Raw genomic sequence first — 8,368 nt, 5'->3', positions numbered from 1 at the left:
TGTGTGTGTGTGTGTGTTTGTGTGTCTTTAACGACACACATGAGATAACTCAAGGTTAAACTGTTTTCAATTTCTGATGTAAACAAGAAAATTACATCCATGATTGGTCAGGACAACACATTCTCACTCCCATCTCGTAAAATACCCACCCTTAGTCAGGTGCCTTTGTCGTTGTTGTAATTGACGCTAAAAGTCTCCTTTAGCGTCATATAACACGCTTTACCAAAACACGCTTGGTCGGGACTAATGCGTCCCTTTTGACGCTGTTAGGTTAAGGAAAAGCTTGCGGGTGGGCTTACGGTTCCTGACACAACCAATCAGAGTTATAACCAGTACAAAACTAGCCTCAACTACTATTATTGTAATATTATAAGACCGAGATTGTGAAGAGAGAAACTTTTAAATTATTGCTGCCACAATATGCCATCCAACTGCAGCTGTTGCCATATTTTCATATTATATTTTTGTTATGTTTTTAAAGAATAATTTTATGGACTGACTTTTTCCTTTAAGCTATAATTATCCCTGTGATTAACTGTAATTTCAGGAGCAAAACATGTACAATTTAAGCAATAAACACAATAATTTGACATTGTTATGATGGCTGTTAATTGTGCTGTTAAGATGATTCAATCACTGTTGTTGAGACATGACACAGTTTCTTTGACGGCATGAGATCTGTTAGTCTTTTTCAAGTGTTGCGTACTTGTGATGAAGATATCAGAAGCATATAGGTTTCTAAGACAGGACCAGTTGTAAGCTTGTAGTTTGCACATGTTGGCATCTTTTCCCCCTGGAGCATTTGGGAAAATGGTCAACACATTCTCATACCTAAACTACATTAGATCGATTTCCAAAGACTCTCAAAACAGCACAGATGGCCGTTCTATTTACTGCCACATTGTGGAGGTTTAACCATGTGACCCTAGTTACCTAGACTGTTCTATTTATTTTAATTCGGCCACAGTTTTAAATGTATAGAACATTTTGTAAGACAGAACTAGTAAAGTTTAGGCACCTCATATACTAAATAGGCTTAGTAAAACATCAGGGAATAGCTTAAAATGAGTCATGTAAAACTACTTAAATGAGGATGTAACGTAAACTCGGTTCATTTCAAAATAGCATTGGACTTTTGGTTTCACATAGGACACAGCCCTAGTCTGGCTATCACCAGACCAAGCCAAGCTCAATAGATTTGAGATTTAGCATTGGTCCGGGGGGTCGGCTCTGCACAAGAGGCGTGACCAACGGGCATAGTGCATAGTTCAGATTACTCTGTAGGAGATTAGAAAAGTCATTCAACCAATCAGACCAACGATCCGGGTGATGTAGAAGCGACAGCAGCATCAACGGGTTTGCTGCACTTTGGTGGTGTTCGGTGGCCGCTATCTTGAATGTAAACAAGAAGCTGATTGGTCGCTTCCCTATTGTCATCGTGTAAAACCCGCCAATAGCTTGCCAGGTAGATAAGCCAGTTTTTGATCAGTTCCCGCAAATTTGGGAACTGAAGCTGCAGAATTAAACGTGCAGGTGTCCAGACTGAGCTGCAGGGCGAAAGCAAATCGCCGGCGGAGTGGGCGGGGTTTGGCTGGTCTAACACAGCCCTGGTTTCCGTAGAGAAAGTCCTGTGTTGGTTTGACCCATGGAGCTATTTGTTACCTCACTCTTACGATAATTACTACAGTCACAAGAGTTTGCCGTCTAACAAGAAACGTAATTGTCGGTCATTATGAGCTTATTGCAAAATCTACCTATATGGTCGTTTTCTGGGTGAGGACGGGCTAAAATGGTCCATGACCACTCCACTGCTTTTCCAAAAGTAAACTTATCTAACCATCCTTCTGTAGTTTTACTTCAATCCCATTGACTGTATTTTTCAATGTTTTTTGTTCTGTTTTGAATGTTTTCCATAGGTTTACTAGGCAGCCACCAGGCATTACAAATGGGAATAGAGTAGAGTTAAATAAAAGTAGTCTATAGCCACAGCGTCCAGCTTCTGGGACAGCGCCGGTGCTGCCGGAAAGTCCACCGGCATTCCACTCTTTTGATTTTTATAATAATGTTTATAAATAATCATTTCATGGACTGATAATGAATCCCTTTAAGCAATAATGATCCCTGTAATTAACTGTTGTTTCACTCAGGAGCAAAAAAGACGAGTACAATTTAATGAACTACCTTCCTCTTTCTTTTTGCTGTGTGGACTAGCCAGGGCGCTGTGGAGGAAGGTCTGGCATTGCGTGACCAAATAAAAGTGCTAGTGTTGTTTTTTTTTCACTGTATAACAGACTGTAAGTAGAGTGCAATCAAATGACATTTTTCTTTCCAAGCAAGAGCTACAATATAAACTCTCGACTATGCTGCTGTCCTCGTTCTCTGGTCCTGTTAGAGGGGGAAATGTCCAGCAGCTGCTCAACCCTGATCAATGATTGCTGTACAATTTAAATTGAGCTAGTAAACATTTAAGCATTACTGCAAATTCAGGTTTAATTTTCCTTTTAAGATTAGAGAATACATTTAAAGTCTAATTTTTAAATTTTTTTTTTCTTCTTTGCGAAAATTTGTTTTCAGTCCTATAAGGACAGTTGTATGTAGATTATGGATTAAAATTAGCAAAAATAAATGTATTGGCCAATAATGCCTAACAATACTGACATGCAATTATTAGATGAATTTAACATCTTTGTTCTTACACAGGAAATATTTAGATTCTAAATATTAGCTACTCAAAACCATAAAGCATTTACTTTTATGTATTCACATGCATTTTAAAAAAAGTAATACATCTGTATAGTGCTGTGGTGGATTACATCAAGGGGATGAAGACACTGATATTTACATCAGAAGTTTGTAGTAGCTCTGTGATTCTTAATATAAAATTTTAAATTAAATGTAGCTTCATTTCACACTCCACTCTGATCCTCTCTGCGGTGCAGGTTAATTAGGATGAAATATGGCTACATGCATTTAAATTTGGAACTTCAGAGATGCAATATTTATGTTATTGCTCCAATCTGTGTAACCCACTGAATAAAGACAAATACTGGAACTGAACTAAGTTACTAAATGACAATTTGTGTCAGTATCTTAAAACACATGTCTCTAGGTTATGCAACATTTGTATTGTGTAGTTTTAATTCAGTCATAGTTGATTGGTCTGATACATATACATTCTCAGTGTGGGGCAGTGAGGTAAATGTCTGATTTAAATCCAGAGTGGATACAACAAGCTGAAGTGAGTCTTTGAAAAACACTGACTTCGACAGAGAGCGTCTGCGTGTCTTTCTGAAGTACAACTGATGTGACAAAGAGCCTCAGTTAGTTATTTTGAACTATTGTATTTCTTTTTTCATCTTAAAGTTTGTGACAGTAAACAAGTTGTGTTCATGTTAAAGGGTAAGTACTGTGGCACTGTAGCTTAATGTCAGTACACTTAAAGTGTAGCTACGGCAACTGTGACGTTATGATATTCTTTTATAAAACAGTTATTCTGACAGACACAAGAAATAACTTTTGGTGAATAAGAGGGACACAACATCAACTAAAGTTTGCAAGCGGAAGTTAGGGGTTACTGTTTAAAAAGGTCAAAGCCACCTTTACATGACTGCTGTTTTTAAACGTATCACTGACATTACATCGGCATTTCAAATCTGTAAACTTGACTTTAAGAAAATAAAAGCATACACTACTAATTTGATTTGCCAGTTGTGTTTTGATGGAAAACATAACTACTGCCTGGATTATGTTCACTGGCAGCATCTTTTCTTCTGGAGGAAGTGTTTAGTGTACATTTGGGGAGGTGGTGAGGCTGGATGGTGGGCGTACAAAGCACAGAGACTGGGATCCCACATTTGGTTAAGTTTATGCAACAAAACACTTTGGAAGAAGATAAATATATGTCAGATTCATATTTTCCCCATTAAGTTGATTGTTTGTCAACCTTCTACTTGACCCTGTGAATACATTAGCCTTTTTGTATTTTCTAACTGGTACATCGTGTTACATTACAACCTGTAAAATCTTCACAGATGCTTACAATCTTACCTGCTTTCAGTGCCTCTTTGTCAGACCTTGACCTTAAAATATCATTAATTTTCTATAGCATCAGCAAGTTGAAACTCTAATGGATGGTTGCAGGTTACTGGAAAGGATAAAAAAAGCAAGATTGTGTGAAAGGTACTCTTGAACAACACAGAAAGCAAAGCTGCCTTGAAGTATTGGCATGGTTAACAAAATGCTGCTACTCAAGGCTGAATATGTCCTGTTTACACTTGGTTCTAAAATGCGTCTTTACAAGTGGACAAAAGTGTAAACGACCAGCAAGACATCCCTCGGACAACTTGTCGAGGTGTTCTGGGGCGCATTTAACCACATGCTTTTGCAGTGTAAACAGGTGTTTGGTGTTTTTTTGCCCCCAACATCTCCTTCCAGGCAATGGTTATGTGAAGGTTAGGGTTAGCTGCCTGAAAGGCGACGTCGAAGGCAAAAAACACAATCGAGCATGTAAACGCTAAGGCATCGTGATGCGTATCTGACAAAGACGTAACAGGAAAATACATTGTTAATGCAGGACGTGCTGGTTGTTTCGGTGACAGCGCGTTAATGCTCTATAACAATAAAGAGATCTTCAACAGGGGGTCCTTTGATTCACTGCAGGGGATCTGCAAGTTTTTTTAAATTATTATTAGCAAATATAGATCCCCGCTGATGATAGGCTTACTGGCCTATAGGTATGGTAATCACCAAGGTAGCCATCCACAGACACAGTTAATCCTAACACTGCCACATGTATGTTTCACATTGAAAGATGTTTTATAAAATCATGCCAACAGTTATAATTTTAATAGCTTATTATTTTACCCAAAAAGGTATGTATAAAGGTTTTTGGCCGCCCAGACAGTTTTTGTAGGCCCAGTGTAATATGCAACTTTATTTCATTCAATATATCTAGTCGGGGTCCCTGCTCCGTCTCTCTTTCAGTTAAGGGGTAAAACGTTGAAGACCGCTCTATAACTTTCCCATTTTACAACGAGTTGGCCAAAGTGTTTCGTGATCGATTGCAGTATCGAAATCTTTAACATAGGTGGTCAGCTGGGGACGTACTATAGACACAAGTGGGAAGGAGGATGTCCACTTGTGTTTGGATCACCGGAACGCTTTTGAAGACCTAGTGTAAACTGGGCCTTTAGGTATGATTACATACATGTGTATCCAACACTTCCATACCTTCTCTGTGCAATTTAGTTTCTTCAACAAGCTGCATGCAAACGGAAAACCTCCCGATGGCACTTTTGAAAAACAGAAGAACAAAACCTTTAATTTCTGATAACAGAAAATCACTGGTGTGATTAAAAAGGTTTAGCCACTTTGTGTTCATGCATTTTGGGTTGTATGTAAACATCATCTTGGTTGTGCGTGTTTGGGGGTGTGTGTCTGTGTGTAATGTATCATCGCCGATGTGTGAGTTAGAGGCAGGGTGTTAATTACTAGTCCGTCTCACTAATCGACTCCGAGCATTAATGCAATCAGCCTCAAAACCAATTAATTCAACATCTGCTCTGATCAAATTTGCCTCTTCCATGTTTTGATGATGTATCCACACACAATTATTCCCTTAATCTGATGAGAACAATTAGTCTTCTTGCCATGGTGATGGCGTCTAATTATCAAGTATCACTGATCCCCATCACATAGTCCAAAACCGTTTGTGTCTGCTGTCGTTTAGTATTTTTCTTCAACAAGTCTTTTTTTCCTGACAATGAGGCTTGCTTGTATAGTTTAATCAGTATTGATTATTTTATTGTAGTGAAATATGCCTTTTTGGGTTTTCTACATCCTTTCTTCCTTTCTCTCTCTGTTCTCTATTCCTTGTTATCGTTTGCCCTTTGTTTTTTCTAGTCCTCCCTTTCTCCCCAAATTATGTTCTTTCTTTCATCCTCTCCTCTTCTTTCTTTCTCCCCCTTTTGTCTTCTCTCCTGTGTCTACTTTCTTCCCTTTTGTCTCCCTACACTCTTTTCTCCTCTCTTCTTTCATCCTATTTGTCTTCCGATTTTCATCATTCTTCCTTGCTTGATTTATTTCATCCTCCCTTTTTCTCGTTCCTTCCTGTCTGACTTGCTTCCTCCTTTCTTTCTTCTGTCTTTCTTTTACTTTTTGTTTGTTTTTAAGGTTTTCCCCTCCTTTCTTCTTTATCTCCTTCCTTTAACTTTTGCAGTGGAATTTTTTTCTGTGCCAAAATGTTTTCTTAAAAGAAAAAAGAAAAAAAGAAACATTGCTAAATGTCGGGTTTAAATGCGTTGGAACTAGCGTTACTGAGATTGTAACAGGTATAATATTACCGAAATTGTATTACTAATGCGTTATATTACTGCGTTACAGCAAAAATGAATACCCTACTGATACTCTACTACTGTGTATAAGCACCTCAGCCTGTTCTCATGAAACATTCGTTCAAAATGCTACAAAAAAGTTAAGCACTGTAATTTCTAAGCATTCCACATTTTTTGCCGTGTTTACCACATTGACGACCACTGTATAAGAACGTGGCTGGGGAGGTCAGCGTGGGGGAGTGGGCGTTCGCTTCCCGGGGGAAACTAAAGCCTTTCACCCTGGAAATGCTTGTTCCTTGTTCTAATCCGAACCACAATCTCTTTCCTAATCTTAAATAGTCGTTTTGGGGCCTAATCTTAACTTTTGACGTGGCAAAGCGCTCATATTTTGCGGACTAAATTTAAACAACAACGCGGTGCTTTGTAACAACGCGGTGCTTTGTACCCAGCTCAAAGCCACTTATTTTCTGGTACTTGAACCACCAACTATCGCTGATACAACAGAGGTGTGTAGCCGGCGTCACAAAGCTCTGTAGTGGCTTAAAGAACGTGACAACCTGAAGGAGCTCGAAGCCAGCTGGCGTCACGGACCGCCCGGAGTCACGTGACCACCTGGCGTTACGGGGGCCAGCCGGCAGTCTCCTAATTTCGTAGGAAAACATACGTTTTGCGTTCATGAGAATGCGTTAAGCACCTTCGGACTGTTTGAACAATATGGCTCAATATGTAAAATTCAAATAAATAAATATAATAATATATATATACAATATATATATATATATATATATATATATATATATATATATATATATATATATATATATATAACCAAAAACTATAAATTAAACCATAGACTGCAGAGTTGACCTTGCTTCATCTTTTGTGGGCTGTGTGTGTGTGTGTGTGTGTGTGTGTGTGTGTGTGTGTGTGTGTGTGTGTGGCAATCCAACCTACACCATAACTCACCGTTATTCACTAAGTCAGACACTTTAAGCCACACATGCACACTGAATGACACACACACACAACTATCAGAGCTGTACTGTGATAGGTGTGTGTGCTGACAGTCTGTCACCTATAGAGCCATAAGTCAGTGTATGTGTAGCACAGGCTGATTTAAGGAGCTAGTTTAAATGTTAAGTCCCGACACTCAGTCACCAGCAGTGACAGCTGCTGTATGGGCACCACCGAGAACCTGACATTAATCAAAGACCAATCAAAACAATCTAAACTGTACAAACACCACGATTGATTCAGATGATTGAAGGATTATTACAGTAAAGTTTTTCCTTTGATTTCTTGTCCTCTCTCTTTTTCATTTAGCACTGTTTACGTAATTTTGTTTTGTTTTTTAATTTCCAATTAATCCATACAAAATGTTGCAAAAGGATTCATCTCACTGCTTTCTCTACAACTACAGTATAGGTCAACCATGACATACAGAAGAGGATTACCTGACAATATAATGCAAACAATGTCTTTTGAACAAATGCTATCTTTTTTGTTAAGCTGATTACTGTATGTTTATCTCTTTTTTTGGTGGTGGTGGGCAGTATGAATAAAGTCAGGGTATGTGCTATATAATATTGCAATATTGATAGAGGAACCATTAAGCTAAACTAGATATAAACTAGATAAAACTGGCTAATTAAAGTAAATCAAATACCTCACAAGTCAAAGCCTTGCATCACAATCACGCAAGAATACTGTAAAAAATGTTGTTTTTAAAATTTGTTCAAAAGCTGTTCTGGTAATCCATTTGCACAATGCTTTTAACAGCCAGTTACAGCCAATGAGATCGAAGGGAGCAGCTAATAGCTACTGTGTATAGAGTATGGCTGTATACTATATTGTCATATTGCCGAAAGCATTGGTGATTTTAGATCCTTATTAGAGGGGCTCAAGGCCCACTAAAAATTACAATAATAAAAAAACAGGTTCAAAGGGCTTGAAACAGGTTAAAACAGAAAGGTTTAACAGAATCGTAGTATTGGCCAATCGGAGGTGGTTGTGCCAGACTCCCGCCTTTGGCTGAG

Source organism: Etheostoma spectabile, chromosome 17 (genome assembly GCF_008692095.1).
Source record: "Etheostoma spectabile isolate EspeVRDwgs_2016 chromosome 17, UIUC_Espe_1.0, whole genome shotgun sequence".
Classification (NCBI taxonomy): Eukaryota; Metazoa; Chordata; class Actinopteri; order Perciformes; family Percidae; genus Etheostoma; species Etheostoma spectabile.
This window is presented reverse-complemented; position numbering follows the sequence as displayed.